General features: G+C 40.8%; 1 long non-coding RNA gene across 2 annotated transcripts in view; it reads left to right on the top strand.

Annotated features, from left to right (window-relative positions):
- The window catches only part of LOC106967218 (uncharacterized), a 49,179-nt gene that overhangs the window by 13,521 nt on the left and 12,574 nt on the right, over positions 1-23,084 (top strand). The window contains exon 1 of one of the 2 annotated variants that reach the window (XR_008299189.1): positions 14,697-16,219. The exons of the other annotated variant lie outside the window; for it this stretch is intronic. This is a non-coding gene — a long non-coding RNA (uncharacterized LOC106967218). Of the gene's footprint in view, positions 1-14,696; positions 16,220-23,084 lie in introns of those variants that run through there. 2 annotated transcript variants of the gene reach the window in all.

Genomic DNA, 23,084 nt, shown 5'->3' with positions numbered 1-23,084 from the left:
AGGCACAGACATAGACATATCACCTAGAAAAGGTCTTCACATGATAATTGTTCCTGCAAGCCAGGAAATAGAGCTGATTTCCCATTAAAAGTAGGTCTATCTGTTCAGTAGGGTTCCCAGGTCGCTGTCATGGAGAAGTTATTTGCTGATTCATCTTGAAATTGGAAAATTTTCAACTTTCCATTGTATACATTTCTGTCTCTTTCCAGAGAAGTCTTTAAAAAAATAATTTTATGTAATATATGTAAACTATGTTTCACTGTTTTATATTCTAACAAGAAATCTTACTTATTCCTAATTCCAATAAAGGGGAAATTCACAGTTCTTTTAATGCTTCTCAGTTCAGAATGTAAAAAGGCATGAACCATGGATAATTAGTGGCCTAGTGTTTTGAGACTACTGAAAAATGCATCTTTTATTTAAGCCTTGAGAATTTTGGTAATACTTTTTTTTTTTTTTTTTTTGCACTTAAGAATGTAGGTTCTAGGGGCACGTGAGTGGCTCAGTTGTTTAAGTGTCCAACTTTGGCTCAGCTCATGATCTCGCGGTTTGTGAGTTTGAGCTCCATGTTGGGCTCTGTACTGAAAGCTCGGAGCCTGGATCCTCTATTTTCGGATTCTGTGTCTCCCTCTTTCTCTGTTCCTCCCCCACTCCCTCTCTGTCTCTCTCTCTCTCTCTCTCAAAAATAAATAAACATTTAAAAAAATGAAAAAAAAGTTTAGGTTCTACTTTTTTGTTACTCCCTTGAACCTCATTTACCTGTGCAACCAGAGAAATGAGTTTCAAAAAAATTACCTTTTTTAAGAAAAATTTTTTTCAGTAAGAAAGAAAATGGCTTCCAAGAACTCTTCAGTCACCTAAATCCTTTCTGTTCAGATATGCGGTTCCACTCCTCCTGCCTTGCATCCTAGCTCTGGCCGTGTGACTGAATTCCAGGATCTGGGGAATGGAAAGGACCTTAGAGACTATTCCAAATCACAACTGGTGTAGGGATCCCATCCTCACCCCCATCCCTCCCAATTTGGTCATGAGGCCTCTGCTTATATGGATATCCAGTGGTGTCTCTATTTTGTGAGGCCACTTTCTATAGGGGATGGATTCATTTTCAAAGATGGGTGAGACAGACAGAATAAATACAAAGTCATCTTTTTCACACCAGGCAGGCCTTTTGTTGGTTTTGAGGACAGAGTCAGCCAAGTAGATATGGTCTCTGTCCTCATCAAGCACCTAGTAGGGTAGATAGACATTAGACAAGTAAGTGTATGGATAACTAATTACACTACTTACAATGATGACAAATGACATCAAGGACAAGTGAAAATGGCAGCAAGGACTGTTCATAGGGATATAGAACCTATACTGAAGGTCAGTTGGAACTTTTAACTGAGATTTTTAATTTTTTTCCTATCACCCATATGAAGAGGCCTGGGAATGAAAGTATGGGTTAGAATTTCTTTTTTTTTTTTTTAAGTTTATGTATTTGTTTTTGAGAGAGAGAGAGAGATAGAGAGGGAGAGAGAGAACACACACAGAGGAGGGGCAGAGAGAGGGAGAGAGAATCCCAAGCAGGTTCCACACTGTCAGTGTAGAACCTGAGCGGACCTCAAACTCACAAACCTTGAGATCATGACCTGAGTGAAATCAAGAGTCAGACACTTAACCAAATGACCCAGCCAGGCACACAAGAAGTGTCATAAATGAGAGAGTATTGATAAAACCTTGATGTTTTCAATAAGGAAATAGTTAAGTATTTGGCAATATATGTATTTGGTGATATATATATTATAAAATATGTATTTGGTTATACATATACATAATAGCGCCTAGTACATGGTATATTCCCAATGTTAGCCATATTTATAGTTATTATCTGATATTTATATTTTAAAAAAATCCATCCACACACTGTCATGAAAGAGATATCATTGAGGCACCTGTAGTAGCAAAGTGTTCACTCACTCCTTAAAAAAGTCCAAAACAAGCACATATGATAAGAATAAAACATTGCCATCTATAATATTTGCTTTACATCACCATGATGAATCCTCTCCTCCATCTCCCCTCAAACCCAAATCCTTTAAAGTCTATTTGGAAGGGGGCAGGGCAGAAATGTGTAGAAATTGGGGGTGGGTCTTTGTGTTTGATATCTGGGTCAATATGGTGCACAACAGACACAGCATACTGGAAAGTAGAAGCTTGAGTGGTAGAGGAGACAGCCGTAATATAAGCCCTCAGGAATTCAGAGAAAAATCTAGGTGGGGGTGGGGAATAGGGATAGGATTCAAGCCTCTTATACCCAGGTCTAAGGGGCAGAAACACCCCACCTGAGTTACTTAAGAGGTAGAGCCCAGAATGCATTGCTGGCTCACCTTCACCATGGTTGGCTGTTAAACAACGTGCTGTGAATCTTCCACTTCGCTTCTCCTCCCTGCTGTGTTCTTTCTTGGCAACATTCCTTATGGATAAGCCATATGGGCAGCTTTGGATTCTGTATTTGCTTTGGCTTGGTGGTTTACCACTTACTTCCTGTTAACATTCCTCTACCCTTACCCCAGAATATGGGTCTCTTTCAGGGCCACCTGCTCCTTCTCTTCTGTGTACCCATAGACTCCCGCTTTCTGATTTCTCCATCAGCTACTTGGCACTTGCCTGGGACTCAAATCTAACTTCTGTTCAAATATTTTCCATCTGAACTTCTTGTTTGGAGCAGATAGTGTTTCGCCGTGGTAGGCCTTTATTGGGATAGAAGAGGGTGATCAGGGATGGTGCTGGAAAAGTCAAGTTCATATTTCCAAATGACTTTGAAGTGAGACCTGATAAAGCCCTTCTTCCCATGGGCTTCTGCCCAAAAAGCCTTAGGCTCAGTGCAGAGGTGATTATGGCCAGGGAGGCTGGTGCTGAGTTTGAGGCCAGAAACCAGCCTAGGAATGGACAGAGGCTCAGAGCTGGCACACATGCCTTTAGATTCTCTCATATTTTGTCTCCTGGGTCTTCTTAACCCAGGCTGTTGGCCTAGTAAGAGTGCCAGGCCAGGCCACAGTCCAACGCCAACACGTGTGCTAAATGACCACACCCCACATGTGGCACAACATGTCCTGGCCACTCACAAACTACCCGAGTGTTTGTCTCCTCCAATGGAGTTCAGATAAGGGCTTTCAGCTTGGCTGCCTCCGCATGATTTTCCCCGGGTTCATGAGCTCCACAAAGAAACACACTTACCTATTTAAGGAACCTCTTTCCTTGACTTAGACTTAGACAGATGTACCAACCAAGAACATTTTAGGGAGGTAGAACAGTTCTGTTAATCAGGGTTTGTGTTCAAATCCTAGCTCTGCCAGTTTTTAGCTGTGTGACCATGAGCAATTCCCTTAACATTAGTCTGCCTTTCCTCATTTGTAAAATGGAGCTAATAATGCAAAAGGGTGTGAAAAATTAAAAAGATAATCTGCAAATAATAAGATGGATGATTCCCTGAAAAACATGCCAGTCATATTGAGACAGGAAATAGGATTGATGTTAACATATGGAGGGGTGATCCCTTCTTCACCATTTCAGGAACGAAATCCATAGCTCAGTAGAAAATACAGCGGGTAGCTGAGTCAGGAAAAATAACTTTGTGTGTGAACTCTGAGCACTGTGTAGGAAGAGCAGAGCTGTGCTCTGGCTCTTGGTGTTTGATGTCTGAGGGTCCTGAGTTGAGGTGACATTGACAAAGGACAGTGGAACACGGCAGGTGCATGTTCTGACATCCACAGTGCCTTTGGACTTGCTCCCATTTCTGGAAGTGCTTGCCTGAAGGGGTCGGACTCCTGGAATGGGCAGGGGTCAGCTCAGGTGCCAGGTCATCAATTTCACTGAGCAGCTGTCTCTAGTGGGGGCTTTGTGGAATCTCAACAGTGACTGCTGGCAGTGGCAAACACAGCCAGAAAGAATGAGGTTCCTTGGCAGACTAGGCAAGGTTTTGGGTTTAACACTTTAAGGCAGTACTGGTCTGCAATGACCCTTTGGAGGGAAGACTGCCTGGGGTCTTGGAACTTTTACACAGACATAACATGGATGCAAAGGCATTTAATGCTCACATTTTAGAGAATGTGACCTCATTTTCTGTTCCAAGCTGGTGAGTCGGTTACATTTGTAAAGTGGTTAGCACACTGCCGGGCACATTTTAAGGGCTCCATAAACAATGCTCATTATTATTAAGCACACGTGCCACAGGAGCCAGAGGGCAGCGGAGCACTCCTTGGCAGCTGGAGGTCCCTAAGGGGAGGGCGGAGGCTTAGGAGCTGGGGGAAGAGAGTGGAATCATTTAGCAGCTGACACACACCCGGTCACTCCAAGGAATCTCCTATCCCGGCACAGAAGTCTGACCCAATTTGCTCGGCCCTTCTCCGGAGATTTTCTGGTTCCAGCCACAGATCTGAGCCTGGAGCATCCTTCCTCTTAGCTGGCTGTGTTTGGGAGACAGAGGTGGTGGCCGGAGCTCGCCCAGGTTTGGGAGCCTTGAACACTAGCTCATCTCCTCCAACACTCTCTGGGGGTTGGAAGGCTGTGAGAAAGGGAGGGAAGAGGGTGTGGGGCACCTCATGTGGTCAGGAAGGCCTCCCTTCCCTTGGAACACACAGCAGCCAGATCCTGGGCTCATCAGGTTGTTTATCATCCTCAATCTCAGAGAGAACATACCCACATGACAGCACTTTGCAAGTTGGAAAGTACTTTCCAAACGTACAAGACTTCAGCCTGGGATTCAACCCTTGGAGCACAGGATCCTCTGTCAATTCTCTCAAAAGGGGATTCACATCACTTAAGTCACACTGGGGTGGAGATGCCACATTAGCCAGTGTGATTTGCTAGTCTTGGGCTCCACATTCTTTTTTTTTTTTAATGTTTATTTATTTTTGAGAGAGAGGAGAGAAAGAGAGAGAGAGTGAGCGAGCAGGGGAGGGGCAGAGAGCGAGGGAGACAATCCCATGCAGGATCTATGCCATCAGCACAGAGCTCGATGTGGGTCTCGAACCCATGAATGGTGAGATCATGACCCGAGCCAAAACCAAGAGTCAGACGTTTAACCAACGGAACCACCCAGGCACCCCTGGGCTCCACATTCTTGCCAGGAATCTTTCTGTATCTGTACAGGAGCCAGAAGAATGGAGAGTGACTTGAACCAGGTCATCCCAAGCATTAATTCTCATAGAATCTGAGAGCTGGGAGCACAGAGGGTGGGCTCAGAAGAGGGAGATAGGGGAACAAGGGAACTCAGGAGGTCACCCAGGACAGCTTTTAGGCACCACCATGTCTTCTTATAAAGGTGAGAACTGAAACATAGACAGACTTACCTTCTTGCTCAGATCCACCACCCAAACTGCCGCCTCTTCCTGCCACACTAGATCCCCTCCTACTGTTCTAGTGGCCTTTGACAAGCTTAAGAGTTTTACTTCTTCTATGTTACTATTCTTTTCCAGCCTCTGGAGCAAAATCACATTCTCTGGCTGCTAATTTTACTCACACATGATGAACTCAGTTGTTTGTTTTCATTTCTTCCATCTTCCCATGGGTCCTTGATTCCACAGCCACTAAGGCACCCACTGCCTGAGGTGTCAGCCATTCTAGAGACTTGGAGGTCACACTTGTCCTGGTCACACTTGCTTCACCTTTGTTTTCTGTTAACAAGGTCTTATACAAGCCCGTTTACTCTTAGTCTTCTATAACCTCTTCTATAATCATGTCTCCTTGGTATTCACACACAGAGGACCAGGTAAAGGTGAGAAAATGAGACAAGGAGACAAGTGACTTTCCCTAGGTCACTCAACAGAGCAGCCGAGCAGGAAAGAGAATATTTCACCTTATGTGTGGTCTTGACTCCACTCCCTCCCTCCCATTTCTCAAACCACCACCTTGCTGAGGTCTCCTGCCTGGACTTGTGCAGGATTTCATGCTTTCAGTGAATGATTGAGGCACAAACAGCTCCTGCCTTCATGCCTAAATGCCAGATGAGATAAATGGGCACTGGTCACGTGATCAGGGATGAGCAATAAAAAAAATGAAAGAGTCTTCTGGATTTGTTCTGTGTCAGGTTCCCAACTTCTCAGGCAATTCTATACACTCCTGGATGAACATTCCTAATATTCCCAAAGCAACCCACTGTATTGCACTCTAGGCAGGCATTCTAACCCCTCCATGACCATGATCTCATGACTTTACTCCCGTTCTGCACTGTGCCTTCTAGCTAGTACTGCTGCCCACTCCATTCTTGCCCAACTCAGGGCCCCCACTTGGGATATATTCTTGATGTAAAGGCCCATTGTGACCACCACATCTCCAAGAAGCTTTCTCCAACATCTCTGATGGAAATGATCTTTCACCACTTCCACTATTTTACTCCTTTACCAAATTTTAGGACTTCCTTTGTGGGAAAGATGAATGTCACAAGATTCAAGGAATTTATAACTCCTTTTAGGCAATGAAAAGCCCAATAGGAGACAAGGGAAATGGAAGACCTAAGATTATCTACCCTTCAGCACATTTTTTGAAAGCCCACCCTTGTTCATAGAACATTCACAATTTATCTTTTCTGACCAATTGCTAAGTTCTGGGCACTGAAGAGCAAAATGCAGCATGCATAACATGGTTTCTGGCCTCTGTGACTTTACATTTTGAGAAGTCCCTGGGAAGGTTATAGTCTGTATTGTCTGAAAAGCACTTACTAAGCTCTGGGAACTCTGCCTGTGATGCATGTCCCTGTATGTGATGCACTGATAAATATGTCTTATAACATGACTATGAGCACATCATTATCTTCTCAACTTTGCATGTTCACTTTGGTTCTTCTCAGCCAGAAATGTCTTCCTCATACCCACTTTTCAGCATCTTACTCAGGTTCCCTTCTTTCTGCTCCAGGCTTATGATTTTCCACTTCTTTGAACTTCTTTCAGGAATTGTAATTTAGCACCACATAATTTAGCTCTTCCTTGTATGGTTCAGAAGCATGATGTTTAGTGACTTTGGAGTTTGTAGCAGCAATTTTTAGCCAGCTGCCAAAAATACCTGCTCTCCTCCCATTAGGTCATGTTGTCTCTGGGACACAAGTATCCAGCAAGTCCATTTTTCGCTCCCTTTGCATCTTACTAGGGCTATGAAACCCATTATGGTCAATGAGGTAAAAGTGATTTATATTGCTTTCGGGTGGAGACTGTTATAATATCTCATGTGTCATCATCACTCACTCTTCCCCTTCATTGATACTTTTGGATGCCAGATATTGGAAATAGCAGAGCTTCAGGATGAAAGGGGCCTGGATTCCTGAGTCACCACCTGGAAATTAACCTCCCAGGAAAGCCCAGACAACCAAGAACATTTGCTGATTTGGGGCAAGAAAGCAGCTTTTATTGGGTTAAACCACTGAGGTTTTTTTTGGACCAAAACAGAGTTATATAAATTCAGGACCAAATTCCATTTCTGCTACTTGTTAGCTGTGTGATGTTGGGAAGATCACTTATGCTTCCCAGGCCTCGGATCTCCATCAATCAAAAGGAATCAGTAGTACTTAACTTTGCAGGATGGTTGTGAGGCATAATTGAGATATTTCTGAAATGCTCAGGACATTGTAGAAACCAAACATTTTCTGTATTTCTGTGCATGTGTGTGTGTATGTATGTGTATAAGCTCTCCCATGCAGTGGCTTCATTTGTGTTAGTTTTGTCAGTAGATCCCTCGAGTTCAATGTTGTATACCCTGTCTATATTCACCATAAAGCCTAGCACAGTGCAAAGCACATAGCAAATCTCAATAAATATTTTATAAGAGGCAAAACCATCTTGGGTTAAAACATAAGCGAAACTAATTTCTTGTGCTACATCCTTGATGATCTCCTCCATAGGCCGCCCATTACCCTCCCGATCACACACCTCTTTCATTCTCTTCTGTGTATGACCCTCCCCCACAGGTCCAGTTTCCTCGGCTTCCCACGGATCCACCCTTTAAAGTGTATTTTTGTGTATACTTGTTGCTTAGTATGTGAGTAAGTGGGTGTATCTGTTTGGATGAAAGTGCTTTTGTGGTTTGCGACCGATGGAGTGGAGGCCAGACAAGGAAGGGAGGGTGCCAATTATTAAGCTCTTTGGAAACAGATAGCGAAGAAACCACGCTGGAGGTGACCTTGTTTCATATTTTTATAAACGAGCAATAGACATGAGTTGCATGATGAAATCTCTAAGTTGGAAGATGTTGCTAAGCACTTCTGCCTGGCATAAAATATCAAGTTGATGAGGGTCAACCATCTCATAATATTGGTATGTTGAGACTTTGGGAATTGTGTCAATGTGTTTTTAAAAGGAGGACAAGAGCAATGAAGGAATGATGGATTATCTGAAGTCAATTTGAGCCAACACAGTTTAGCATATCTTAAAAAAATAAATCAGACTCTATCCTCACTTTTAAAAAGGCAGTTGAAGCTCTTTTTAAATGACAGTGTTTGACATGCTTTTTACATATGAATATTTTCCTAACTTCTTCTGACAGAGGTTCCCCAAGAAAAGTAAAGTAAGTTACACCAGTGTATTCTGACAATAGCTGATAGAGAATAATGTCCAGTCAGTAGGAGGCGAACTTTTTTCATGTGTCCCATTCAAGAAAAAATTTAAAATGTAAGGTTTTTATTTTAAAAAAGGGGCACATAAACACACATGTGTGCATACACACACACACCATTAGGAAATGTAACATCTAAAACTATAGCAAAACAATTTAAAAATTATTTCCCTGATATAGGAATTTCATTTAGGGAGAGATAAAATTTTTAGACACAAATTCCACATCCAAATATCTTCTTGAAAGACATTCTGTGTGAGATGAGAATTGGTACTGTTGAGTGGAGGCAGGCTGGGAGGCATAGCTATGGACTTGAATGTGAAGCGTGGATCAGTCACAGACCAGGAATGGTAAACCGTGAGGCAGTGCACCAGGATGTCACTACAGCAAGCATGGTCTGCAGGCTGCACCAAAGGGCTGGGACTAGACCAGCTGAGTGAGGCACTCTTCTTGCATGCACCAAGAGCACTCATTAACTGAGATAAATAATGTTGAAACAGTTCAAATTGCGAACAACAAACTGTGAGCCATTCACCTGCTTTTGTAAGTGAGGTTGTATTGGAGAAGTATGGGTGTTATGTGAGCATTTGTTAGCAATCCAGAATCTCAGGCCCCATCCCAGACCTCCAAACTCATAATGTGCATTTTAACAAGATCTGCCATTGAGGAATGTGTCCATTCTAGTCTGAGAAGCACTGCTGCTCTAGGAAAATTTAGGGGTGGTCAGACTGACACCTGGCTGCTCCAGGCAGACTAATTTGGTGTCTTCAGGTAGACGTTGCTTAAATATTATTTAACATTTAGTTAGCAGAGATTGGAAAAAGTTGATTGCTTTTCTTTATTTTTTAATTTTATTTTTTATTTTTTAAAATTTACATCCAAATTATTTAGCATATAGTGCAACAATGATTTCAGGAGTAGATTCCTTAGTGCCCCTTACCCATTTAGCCCATCCCCCCTCCCACAACCCCTCTGGCAACCCTCAGTTCGTTCTCCATATTTATGACAGAACATTTTATATCATTTTTGTTTCCCTTCCCTTATGTTCATCCCTTATATGAGTGAAGTCATATGATTTTTGTCTTTCTATGACTGACTAATTTCACTTAGCATAATACCCTCCAGTTCCATCCACGTAGTTGCAAATTGCAAGATTTCATTCTTTTTGATTGCCGAGTAATACTTCATTGTATATATATACCACATCTTCTTTATCCATTCATCCATCAGTGGACATTTGGGCTTTTTCCATACTTTGGCTATTGTTGATAGTGCTGCTACATGGGGGTGCATGTGTCCCTTTGAAACAGTACACCTGTATCCCATGGATAAATGCCTAGTAGTGCAATTGCTGGGTCGTAGGGTAGTTCTATTTTTAGTTTTTTGAGGAATCTCCATACCATTTTCCAGAGTGGCTTCATCAGCTTGCATTCCCACCAACAATGCAAAAGAGATCCTCTTTCTCCACATCCTCGCCAACATCTGTTGTTGCCTGAGTTGTTAATGTTAGCCATTCTGACAGGTGTGAGGTGGTATCTCATTATGGTTTTGATTTGTATTTCCCTGATAAGGAGTGATGTTGAGCATTTTTTTCATGTGTCGGTTGGCCATCTGGATATCTTCCTTGAAGAAGTGTCTATTCATGTCTTTTGCTCATTTCTTCACTGGATTATTTGTTTTAGGTATTGAGTTTGACAAGTCCTTTATAGATTTTGGATATTAACCTTTTATCTGATATGTCATTTGTGAATATCTTCTCCCATTCTGTCAGTTGCCTTTTAGTTTTGCTGATTGTTTCCCTCACTGTGCAGAAGCTGTGCAGTAGTTCATTTTTGCTTTTGTTTCCTTACCTCCGGAGATGTGTTGAGTAAGAAGTTGCTGTGGACAAGATCAAAGAGGTTTTTGCCTTCTTTCTCTTTGAGGATTTTTTTTTCAATATATGAAATTTATTGTCAAATTGGTTTCCATACAACACCCAGTGCTCATCCCAAAAGGTGCCCTCCTCAATACCCATCACCCACCCTCCCCTCCCTCCCACCCCCCATCAACCCTCAGTTTGTTCTCAGTTTTTAAGAGTCTCTTATGCTTTGGCTCTCTCCCACTCTAACCTCTTTTCTCTTCGAGGATTTTGATGGCTTCCTGTCTTACATTGAGATCTTTTCATCCATTTCAAGTTTATTTTTGTGTATGGTGTGAGAAAGTGGTCCAGGTTCATTCTTCTGCATGTCACTGTCCAGTTTTCCCAGCACCACTTGCTGAAGAGACTGTCTTTATTCCATTGGATATTCTTTCCTGCTTTGTCAAAGATTAGTTGGCCATATGTTTGGGTCTATTTCTGGGTTCTCTATTCTGTTCCATTGATCTGAGTGTCTGTTCTTGTGCCAGTACATACTGTCTTGATGATTACAGCTTTGTAGGACAGCTTGAAGTCTGGGATTGTGATGCTTCCAGCTTTGGTTTTCTTTTTCAAGATTGCTGTGGCTATTTGGGGTCTTTTCTGGTTCCATACAAATTTTAGGATTGTTTGTTCTAGCTCTGTGAAGAATGCTGGTGTTATTGTGATAGGGATTGCATTGAATATGTAGATTGCGTTGGGTAGTATCAACATTTTAACAATATTTGTCATTCCTACCCCAGAGCATGGAATATTTTTCCATTTTTGTGTGTGTGTGTCTTCTTCAAGTTCTTTCATAAGCTTTCTATAGTTTTCAGCGTATAGATTTTTTACCTCTTTCGTTAGATTTATTCCTAGGTATTTTATGGGTTTTGGTGCAATTGTAAATGGGATCTATTCCTTGATTTCTCTTTCTGTTGCTTCATTATTGGTGTATAGGAATGCAACCGATTTCTGTACATTGATTTTATATCCTGCAACTTTGCTGAACTCATGGATCAGTTCTAGCAGTTTTTTGGTGGAATATTTTGGGTTTTCCATGTAGAGTATCATGTCATCTGTGAAGAGTGAAAGTTTGACCTCCTCCTGGCTGATTTGGATGCATTATATTTCTTTGTGTTGTCTGATTGCTGAGGCTAAGACTTCCAATACTATGTTGGATAACAGTGGTGAGAGTGGGCATCCCTGTGTTGTTGCTGACCTTAGGGGGAAAGCTCTCAGTTTTTCCCCGTTGAGGATGTTATTACTGTTGGGTCTTTCATATATGGCTTTTAAGATCTTGAGGTATGATCCTTCTACACCTACTTTCTGGAGGGTTTTTATCAAGAACGGATGTTGTATTTTGTTAAATGCTTTCTCTGAATCTGTTGAGAGGATCATGTGGTTCTAGTCCTTTCTAGTCCTTTTATTGATGTGATGAATCATATTGATTGTTTTGTGGATATTGAACCAGCCCTGCATCCCAGGTATAAATCCCACTTGGTCGTGGTGAATAATTTCTTTAGTGTATTGTTGGATCCAGTTGGCTAATATCTTGCTGAGGATTTTTGCATCTATGTTCATGAGGGAAATTGGTCTGTAGTTCTCCTTTTCAGTGGGGTGTTTGGTTTTGGAATCAAGGTCATACTGGCTTAATAGAAAGAGCTTGGAAGTTTTCCTTCCATTTCTATTTTTTGGAACAGCTTCAAGAGAACAGGTGTTAACTCTTCCTTAAATGTTTGGTAGAATTCCCCTGGAAAGCAATCTGGCTCTGGACTCTTGTTTTTTGGGAGATTTTGATTACTAATTCAATTTCCTTACTGGTTATGGGTCTGTTCAAATTTTCTATTTCTTCCTGTTTCAGTTTCGGTAGTTTATATGTTTCTAGGAATTTGTCCATTTTTTCCAGATTGCCTATTTTATTGACATATAATTGCTCATAATATTCTCTTATTATTGCTTGTATGTCTGCTGTGTTGGTTGTGATCTTTCCTCTTTCATTCTTGATTTTATTTATTTGAGTCTTTTCCTTTTTCTTTTTGATCAAACTGGCTAGTGGTTTATCAATTTTGTTAATTCTTTCAAAGAACCAGCTTCTGGTTTCATTGATCTGTTCTACTGTGTTTTTGGTTTCGATAACATTAATTTCTGCTCTAATCTTTACTTTTTCCCTTCTTCTGCTGGTTTTAGGTTTTATTTGCTGTTCTTTTTCCAGCTCCTTAAGGTGTAAGGTTAGGTTGTGTATCTGAGATCTTTCTTCCTTCTTTATGAAGGCCTGGATTGCTATATACTTTCCTCTTATGACCGCCTTTGCTGCATCCCAGAGGTTTGGGTTGTGGTGTTATCATTTTCATTGAGTTCCATATACTTTTTAATTTCCTCTTTAACTTCTTGGTTAGCCCATTCATTCTTTAGTAGGATGTTCTTCAGTCTCCAGGTATATGTTACCTTTCTAAGTTTTTTCTTGTGGTGATTTCAAGATTCATAGAGTTGTGGTCTGAAAATATGCATGGTATGATCTCAATCTTTTTGTGTTTGTTGAAGGCTGATTTGTGTCCCAGTATGTGGTCTACTCTGGAGAACATTCCATGTGCACTGGAGAAGAATGTATATTCTGCTGCTTTAGGATGAAATGTTCTGAATATATCTGTTAGGTCCATCTGGTCCAATGTGTCATTCAAAGCCATTGGTTCCTTGCTGATTTTTTGATTAGATGATCTGTCCATTGTTGTGAGTGGGGTGTTGAAGTCTCCTACTATGATGGTATTACTATCAATGAGTTTCTTTATGCTTGTGATTAATTGATTTATATATTTAGTTGCTTCCACATTTGGCACATAAATGTTTATAATTGTTAGGTCTTCCTGGTAGATAGACCCCTTGATTATGATATAATGCCCTTCTGCATCTCTTGATACAGTCTTTATTTTAAAGTCTAGATTGTCTGATATAAGTATGGCTACTCTGGCTTTCTTTTGTTGACCATTAGCATGATAAATGGTTCTTCATCCCCTTATTTTCAATATAAAGGTATCTTTAGGTCTAATATGGGTCTCTTGTAAACAGCATATAGATGAATCTTGTTTTCTTATCCATTCTGTTACCCTGTGTCTTTTGATTGGAGCATTGAGTCCATTGACATTTAGAGTGAGTACTGAAAGATACGAATTTATTGCCATTATGATGCTTGTAGAGTTGGAGTTTCTGGTGGTGTTCTCTGGTCCTTTCTAATCTTTGTTGCTTTTGATATATATTCATCTTTTCTCCCCTCAGAGAGTCCCCCTTAAAATTCCTTGCAGGGCTGGTTTACTGGTCACAAACTCCTTTAATTTTTGTTTGTCTGGGAAACTTTTTATCTCTCTTTCTATTTTGAATGACAGCCTTGCTGGATAAAGAATTCCTGGCTGCATATTTTGATCTGTCTTCCCTTGTAAGTTAGGGGCTTTTCCTTGTTCCTTTCATGATTTTGTCCTTGCCTGAATATTTTGTGAATTTGATTATGATATGCCTTGTTGATGGTCGGTTTTTGTTGAATCTAATGGGAGTCCTCTGTGCTTCCTGGATTTTGATGTCTCTGTCTTTCCCCAGGTTAGAAAGTTTTCCACTATGATTTGCTAACATAACCCTTCTACCCCTATTTCTCTCTTTTCCTCCTCTGGGAATCCTATGATTCTGGTATTGTTCCTTTTTAATGAGTCACTGATTTCTCTACTTCTTAAATCATGATCTTTTGCCTTAATCTCCCTCTTTTTTTCTGCTTTGTTGGTCTCTGTAAGTTTGTTCTCTATATCGCTGATTCTCTGTTCTGCCTTGTCCATCCTTGCCATCACTGCATCCATCCGTGATTGCAGCTCAGTTATAGCATTTTTAATTTCATTCTGGCCATTTTTTTACTTCTTTTATCTCTGCAGAAAAGGATTCTAATCTATTTTCGACTCCAGCTAGTAGTCTTATTATTGTGATTCTAAATTCTGGTTCAGATATCTTGCTTGTATCTGTGTTGGTTAAAATCCCTGGCTGTCATTTCTTCGTGCTCTTTCTTTTTGGATGAATTCCTTCATTTTGTCATTTTGAAGGGAGAAAAGGAATTAATGAGGTAGAAAAATTTAAATTAAAAAAATATTAAAATTAAAAAATTAAAGACACACACACACAAAAATTTAATAAGTGATGCTAGATCCTAGATGTGTTTTGCCTGGGTGTTTAAAGTGGTTTGACAGATTAGAGAAAAAAAAGGGGGGGGAGAAAAGAAAAAGAAAAAGAAATCATTTGAGAATTTGAAAAAAAATGAATACACTGAAGTAGACTAAAATGAGATGATGGGAGTAAAATAGAATTTGAAAAAATATACACAAAATTAAAGAATATAGTAGAAAAAAATTAAAAATATTTTTAATAAAAATTAAAAATAAAAATGAATTTTTTGTTTTTCTGTATTCAAGAAAGAGAAAAGAAACGAAAAGAGAAAAAAAGAAAAGAAGGAAATCATATGAAAATTTGAAAAAGTGAATACACTGTAATAGACTAAAATAAAATGATGGAAATAGAATTTGAAATAATTTACATAAAATAAAGAGTATAGTAAAAAAATTAATGGAAAATATTTTTAATAGAAATGGAAAGTAAAAATGAAGTTTTTCTCTTTCTGCATTCAAGAAAAAAAAGAAATGAAAAAGAGAGAAAAAGAAAAAGAAACAAAAAGAAATTGCTTGAAAATTTGAAAAGGTGAATACACTGAAGTAGACTAAACTAAAATGATGGAAGTAAAATGGAATTTGAAAAAATTTACACAAAAGTAAAAAATATAGTAATAAAAATTAAAGAATAATATTTTTAATAAAAATTTTAAATGAAAATGAATTTTTTCTTTCTGTATTCCAGAAAAAGAAAATAAGTGTAAAAGAGAAAAAAAAAGAAAGAAAATTGAATAGATGGATCTGCTAACAGTTTGAAGTAGGACTGAAATTACTTCGTTTTCCCCTAGAAGTCAGACTATGTAGCACTTTATAGTCCATAAACTAAGCAGGCAGTGAGATTTGTGTTCTGGAAGAGAGAAGTTGGCCCAATTGGGTGGGGCTCAGTGTAATGGCTCCATTCTCCACTAGATGGCGCTGCTAGCCTACTGGGGTGGATTGTTGCAGAGCTCCTAGGTGCGTCTGCGCATGCGTTGTGAAAATGGCGCCACCCAGACACCCAGTCTGTTCTCCCGGATCAGCACCCCTCACCTGTCCTCTGTCTTCAGCTCTTGTCGGTTCCCAGCTTTTTCACTCTCTGTGACCAGGCCCCAGGCAGTACCTCCCTCCCGAGTTTTGTCTTAGATGTGGCTGTTTTCCCCTGTCCCTTACTTCTGAAGGACTGCGGCTTTGACCCGTTCCGGCCCTCTGTGGGAGGGTCTCACTGAGCAATAGCCAAATGTCGGCTGCACCCAGGAACACTTGCTGGACCCTGCTGCTGCTAGTGCTCCAAGACTGTGGCCATCTGCCAGCCTGCCCCAGAAAAAGTTTGCGGGATAGTGTAGCAGCAGCTTTTCAGGGATTATGGAAAATCACAACACACATTTGGCACCAGGCTTCACCCATAATGACCTTGTCCCAACACCAGCGAATGTGGCTGTTTTCTGGGATCTGCTGGGATCCAGTGGCTTCAACAGTCTCTACCAAATGTCCTCCCACCAGTGGAACAGCTTTTCCCCGTGTGGCCCAAGAACCTCCCGGATCCCACTCTGCTCCTGGAGATTCGCCCTTCCCACCAGAGCACTGCCAGGTATTGAGCTGAGGAGCTGCAGACTTTGCGCTCCCCTTATTTACAGTCTTAATGGAATTTAAACCCTCTTCTTTCTCCCTTTTTAATTCAGTTCTTAGGGCTGTTTTCAATTTTCCACTTTATCTCCAGCTGCTTTTGGGGAGGGGTGCTTTTCCCATATTCTGCCCCCACCCCAGTCTCCATCCTCTCTCTGCTCACATAAGCACCTTCCTTCCTGCTCCTTCTTGCTCTCCAAGTCCACCTCTCCGTGCCACGTACCTGCTAAATTCTGTGGTTCAGGTTGTGCAGATTGTTGTGTTAATCCTCCAATCAGTTTTCTAGGTGTGCAGGATGGTTTAGTGTTGGTCTGGCTGTATTTCATGGATGCGAGACACACAAAAAACTTCCATGCTGTTCCGCCATCTTGGCTCCTCCCTGATTGCTTTTCTTAATTAAAATGGATTTCTTTCTTCATATTCAACATAGGGAATTTATTACACGCATTGAATGTATCATAATATTTAAACTTATTTGAAATGATTCCTTATTTCACATTTTTCTCATTATCTGAGAAACTGGATCTTCCCTCGCACATGAAGTGCATGGCAATAAAATTCAGCATTCTTATTTGAAATATATTTTGAAGTTACTTTTTCTGACTCTTGTATTGGCAACAGCATTCTACTTTTCTGTAATTCTCATTTTGTCTTTGGTTTTTCTTTTGTGGTTTTCTGAACCAAAAGTTTGTGGGAAGCATAGTAAAGGTTTACATTTAAAGTTTATTTATTTATTTTAATTTATTTTTGAGAGAGAGAGAGTGCAAGTGAACGCATGAGTAGGGGAGGGTCAGAGAGAGAGAGGGAGATGCAGAATCTGAATCAGGCTCTAGGCTCTGAGCTGTCAGTACAGAGCCTGATGTGGGGCTCAAACCCACGAACTGTGAGATCATGACTTGAGCTGAAGTCGGATGCTCAACCTACTGAGCCACCCAGGCGACCCAGTAAAGGTTTAAATTTAGGTGACAGGATGCATCACCCATTCCTGGCAAATAGCCCCATGCCTTCATTTCAGCATTTCAAGGTTGAGTGACGTGAGCCTGGAGGCAGTACGTGGTTTCGTTGGTGACCTGACCCTGTACCCCACCATATAACGTGCACACTCTTAGCAGAAGCTGATCACTTCTTGAAAAGTCAGTTTCTATTTTTACTCCATAGAACTGTCTCCTTCAAAAGAACTAATTAACATTTTCCTGTTATATAATGTGAAGAGCAGTATGAGGATACTTGAGTTCCTCATTTAAGATAAAAATATCTTAAATATTTTTAGATTTCCTCAACATTTTGTTTTGAAGAGACTTCACATTGGAGATGTGGACTCTCTGGGAAATACCCAGTATGGAGGCAAGAGCTGAAATCTTGTCTCAAGGCTAGTGTGAGTGACAATCAAATAGCTGGTTAATGAGTCTAAGCAACTACCTTGCGACATACACACTGCATTGCTGCTTGATTGTTCCCTACTTATGCTGCACCCCAAACTCCATTGAAAAGATACAGTTTGCAGAGTCGGCAAATGCCATGGTTAATGTTCTTACGTGATAATACAACGTCCTATAGACTAGCAGTGTCAGTAGTGGATGGGATGCATATCAGAATTACCTGGTAGATTTCCCCAAGTTCAAAATTTTCCCAAGTCTGAATTTTACAATGGCCTCGAACATTTAGAACAGTGGTTCTCTACCTCAGTTGCCAATTGGAATCACCTGGAGAGCTTCTAAAACTGATAGTATCTGACCCCAACTCCAGAGATTCTGAATTGATGGATCTGGAGTGTAGCCTGGACAGTGAGATTTTTTTTAAAAAGCTCCCTGAGTCATTCTAATAATGTTGCAACTGAGGTTGACAGCCATTGATGTGTGTGTGTGTGTGTGTGTGTGTGTGTGTATACATAAAGAATTACCATAATAGGGACACCTGGGTGGCTCAGTTGGTTAAGTGTCCAACTTTAGCTCAGGTCATGATCTCATGGTTCATGAGTTCCAGCCCCACACCAGGCTCTATGCTGATAACTCAGAGCCTGGAGCCTGCTTCAGATTCTGTGTCTCCCTCTGTCTCTGCCCCTCCCCTGCTCATGCTCTGTGTCTCTCTCTCTCAAAAATAAACATTAAAAAAGTAATTAAAAAATTATCATAATATAAATTCATATATCTACTAATTACCCTGACTAATAATGTAATACAATATATAATTATACATAATATAAATATTATAATTATACACATATGCATATATATTTATGTATGCATATTTATACTAGTCAGGGTAATTAGTGATTGCTGCTATAACAAATAATCCCAAAATATCAGTGGCTTTAGTGAAGTCAAGTTTATTTCTTGGGAGTATGGATATGTACTTTCTTGCATATGTATTTTTTTGCTAGACTTGGAGATGGCATATATCACTTCTCCCAACATCCCAATGGTTAGACTCCATCACACAGCACAAAACTTAACTACAGAGGAAATTAGGAGACAGTCTTTTTGTGGGCCGAGGAGGAACAAATGGTTGGTGAGCATCTAGTCAGTTTCTGCTACATAGAAATACTGTGAAAATGTGTGTAACTTCCTTACCTGACACAGTGTCTATAATGCCCTTATCTATCTATCTATCTATCTATCTATCTATCTATCTATCTTTCTGTCTGTCTCTATCCATCTATCTCTCTATAATTATTTATTTAATGGGCTTAGAGTTTTTGTCAACATTTAAAATTAAGTTTATAAATGATATTGTCTTATATTTGTAGAATCAGTCAGACCATAACTGACCTTTCAGTTACATTTTCCATAAGAATTGTCTAGAAGGGAATGAGTGGAGAGACCTCAGCCTATCTAAATCTGCTTTAACCCAAACAACTCTGCCTGCTTTTCAGTGTTAGGTTTCAGGGTAAGTTTCATTTAAACTTGGGAATCTAACTCTAACCATAAACCCCCTACTGAAGATCACCACTTTTCAGCATTATGTTGGGGGAGATATGCTAGAATGGTGCTTCTAATTTTGGTGATTCATAAAGATCCAGAACTGGAGCCTTGCAGATGTCAAAGGTGAATTTACTAGTGAACTTTTTACCTTGCCTCCTGCCTCCTAGGACTGTGGGGGGTGAGGACCCCTCTACCTGCAACTTCCTTCAGGCACCTGCAAAGTCTAACCATGTCCTCACCATAGATACAATGGGGAGAGAGCTGCCCTGTTGTCCCTTATTTCAAAGTTTCAGTAGACTAGGAACCCTGCGCCCTTCATCCTTTGTCTATAGTGCTTCATGCAAGAGGCAAGTGTTCAAAAAATATTTGTTGAGAAAAGCAGAGAAAAAGAAGGAGTGGAAGAGGAGGAGAGAGAGGAAATGGGTTGCTCTTTTGCATGGGTTTTTCCTATTTTCACCTGTATTTTTACTTCCTCCAATCTCAGTCATTGATCCATTCAACACATATTTAGTGTCTACTGTGTACCAGGCATCCATCTGGGAAACGGAGCTATGAGGACAAAACAGAATCTTTGCCGTCAGAGGTCTCCCATGACATGGGGGAGGCAGCAATGGGTTACAGGGTCATGATGAGTATTCATGAGGGTGGAGGGAGGTGAGGCAGAGGGGAAGAAGGAGGGCTGTGCCAGGTGTTGCTCACCTTTCTTGTCCTCATTTGGTTGCTGGAAAAGCAGAGGGGAGCCTGGATCTTGAATCACAAATATAATTTGTAGTTTTGCAGATTGCTATTGTGATTTCATATATTGTATTTGATTTATTCTTCATCTGGCAAGTGAGTCGTGCTATGTTGTCAGAAGGTCTGGGGATTGTAGTCTCAGTTCCACCTCTGTAAGGTGAGAGGCTTTTGGTAAGATACTTGAACTTGTGCACAAGGATAATTACCCAGCATTGAGGCAAGGTTCAGAAGGGCATTGCTCACAAGTGCTTTTTTTTAATTATTATTTTTTTAATGTTTATTTATTTTTGAGAGAGAGCAAACATGAGCTGGGGGAGGACACAGAGACAGGGAAACAGAGGATCCAAAGTGGGCTCTGCCCTGAATAGCACTGAGCCCCATTCGGGGCTTAAACTCTCAGACTGAACTGTGAGATCATGACCTGTGCCGAAGTCAGATGCTCAACCAACTGAGCCACCCAGGTGCCCTCACAAGTACTTAAACTAGGGGTGTTAGATATATAGATATAGATAAGGATATGGATATGGATATGGATATAGATAGATATAGATGATGAAAATGGGCCTTAGAGACATCAAGGAGTTGCCCTGGCTAAATGATGTAGAAAGGGAACTAAGATTTGAACACAGCTTTCTGACCTCAGATTTCCTGTAGTGTCAAAACTCTGGACCAGGCACTCCTTAGGACCTTGGGTCTGAACTGAGCTCTCAGTGAACTTTCTTCATAAACCAAAGAAAAGTCAGATCTCTGAACCAAGAATCGTAGACCCTGGGAGAAAAACGAGACTGAGAGCTCAACCTGCAAGAATAGTGCCCCTGTCTTCCCTGTGGCTTCCCAGTGGGAGTGAGGCGGGTGTGGGTGTGGACTGGACAGGCAGGATGGGGAGCTGGTTCTGGGGCAGACAGAGTCGGGGGCGCAGTGCTTACCATGAATGATCCACAAGAGAGTCTGCTATAGTCAATCTACAAACGTGTAGCAAGCAGGCCTCATCCTGCCTGAAACACAGAATCACTGTAGTTGAATCACGAGACTGGCCTAGAAAGGTGTGGAGAAGACACTGAAGGTGGATAATTTTGGTGCGACCAAAGACAAGGAAGGCTAAACAGCACATCATGCTGATTTCATGTTGTGACAAAAATATCCAGCCTTCTATGCTTTGGAATTCTGATATATCAAGTTCCCATTAATCTTTCCTGAGAGCTCTGGCCTTCTACCTAGCAGAGCCCCAGGGGACACCCAAAGCAGAGGTCACCATGCAGAGAGAAACACAGAACCACGACCTCTGTCAATGGCTGGTGGGATCGATGGGATATGTGATTATCCCAGGATGTTTCCTTCTTCTTTTTTTTAAAGTTTATTTATCCATTTTGAGGAGGGGGGAGGGGCAGAGAGAGAATCCCAAGTAGGCTCCACACTGTCAGTGCAGAGCCCCACGCAGGGATAGAACTCATGAACCGTGACATTGTGACCTGAGCTGAAATCGAGTCAGAGGCTTAACCAACTGCATCCCCCCAGGTCTCCCCTCACCACCAGGATGTTTTCAGTGTTTCCACTTCCAGAAGAAAAAGTGAATCACTTAGGCATCATTTAATTTCCCCCTAGAGAGAATTTTGTGCTAAAAAGGAAACAGAACTCTTCTGATTTCTGCAATTCCCGGCACAGCTGCAAGGAACACCTCAGGTGGGCTATGGAAGGTTCCCAGCAACCGTTTAATGGAGCTGTGGCTTTCTCCTAAGCCCTTCGACCTGTATGCTGCTTCACTTCCACCTGAGCTAAAGGTCTAGAAATAGCGAGCATGATGCCTTCTAAATGACAATACAACCAACCCGCAAGGGGAAAAAGGGAGCATAGAGAGGGTAATGATGCTTTTATTTATGAAATGGGAAGAGTCACGGGGATTAAAAGTAACAATGGATATTCCTTTATGTGGAAGAAAATAAGATTGGCAGAGAGCAGAGAGTGGAGTTAGCAGGAAATCAGAACCACTTACCTGCTATGACTTCATTCATTTAAAAATGATGCACCTTCCACCATCAAATAGTAAAAAATGAGGCTAACATCAGTTTGTAGAGGTCATAATTCAGGCTTGGCTCAAGGATGCAAAACAGCCCATGTCCTAAAAAGAGGTTTATGATTGTGTGTGCCAGAAAAACCATTTTGGATTCATTAGCAGTTAGCTGAAATAACAGATTTTGTGACATTGCCAGGTCCTGTCAGATGTATGTCGAATGTCAAATATACAAGACCCTCATGTTTATACAGACATTTGTGAGAATGTCAGAACCTTTCATTGAGACTCAGTCCTATAAGTGAGCCCAGTCATAGATACACATGGAAATTTGCAAAATCAAATTCACAGCCTTTTTGTTTCTTTCTAACCCTAAACTTACAGTACTGAGAATCAATTCTTAACAATACATAATGTTAGAAGTCAGGCTCACATTGGGGTTTCAAAAGTTGGTTTGCTGCTTTTTTTTTTTTTTTTAAACAATGTGTTACTTAAAATCGGCAAGGGGGAAATAGCTTTGCCTTCAGCTCTGTATGTGAAAACTAATTCTTCTCACATCAATAATCTTCTAGCATTTAAAAACAAGGCCCTTGGGGTGCCTGGGTGGCTCAGTTGGGTAAGCATCTGACTTTGGTTCATGTCATGATCTCTGGTTCATGAGTTTGAGCCCTGCATTGGGCACCGTGCTGACAGTGCGGAGCCTGCTTGTGATTTTCTCTTCCCCTCCCTGACTCATGCTTTCTCTCTCTCTCAAAATAAAAAAAACCGAGGTCCTCAGACCATGCAATAATGACATTTCCAATATATCTCTAAGAACTACAGTTAAAATAAGAATAAAGTACATTCCGTGGACAAAACTGTGATCTAAACATCTCTAACAGTTTACACATATATAACATTTAAGTATACTAATATAGTATCAACCTAATTGTCCTTTATTTTGGCTCATCTAATTTACAAACATGATCTCTGAAGTTTAACAGTATTTGTAATGGCAATGTCCAAAGCAGTTTTGGCTGAGTAAAGTGCTATTTGTTGAACAAAAATGTAGTTGTTTGTGCAAGTTTAAACATTTCACAAGGCCAGCTGAGTTCATTTCAACCCTACTTACAAAATAGTTATTGGCAAATGAAATGGGCTGGGGGGTAGAGACAAGACGTTTTCAA

Source organism: Acinonyx jubatus, chromosome B3, assembly GCF_027475565.1.
Source record: "Acinonyx jubatus isolate Ajub_Pintada_27869175 chromosome B3, VMU_Ajub_asm_v1.0, whole genome shotgun sequence".
NCBI classification, from domain to species: domain Eukaryota; kingdom Metazoa; phylum Chordata; class Mammalia; order Carnivora; family Felidae; genus Acinonyx; species Acinonyx jubatus.
The sequence above is the reverse complement of the archived record's forward strand: the minus strand, read 5'-3'. Positions and strand labels throughout refer to the sequence as shown.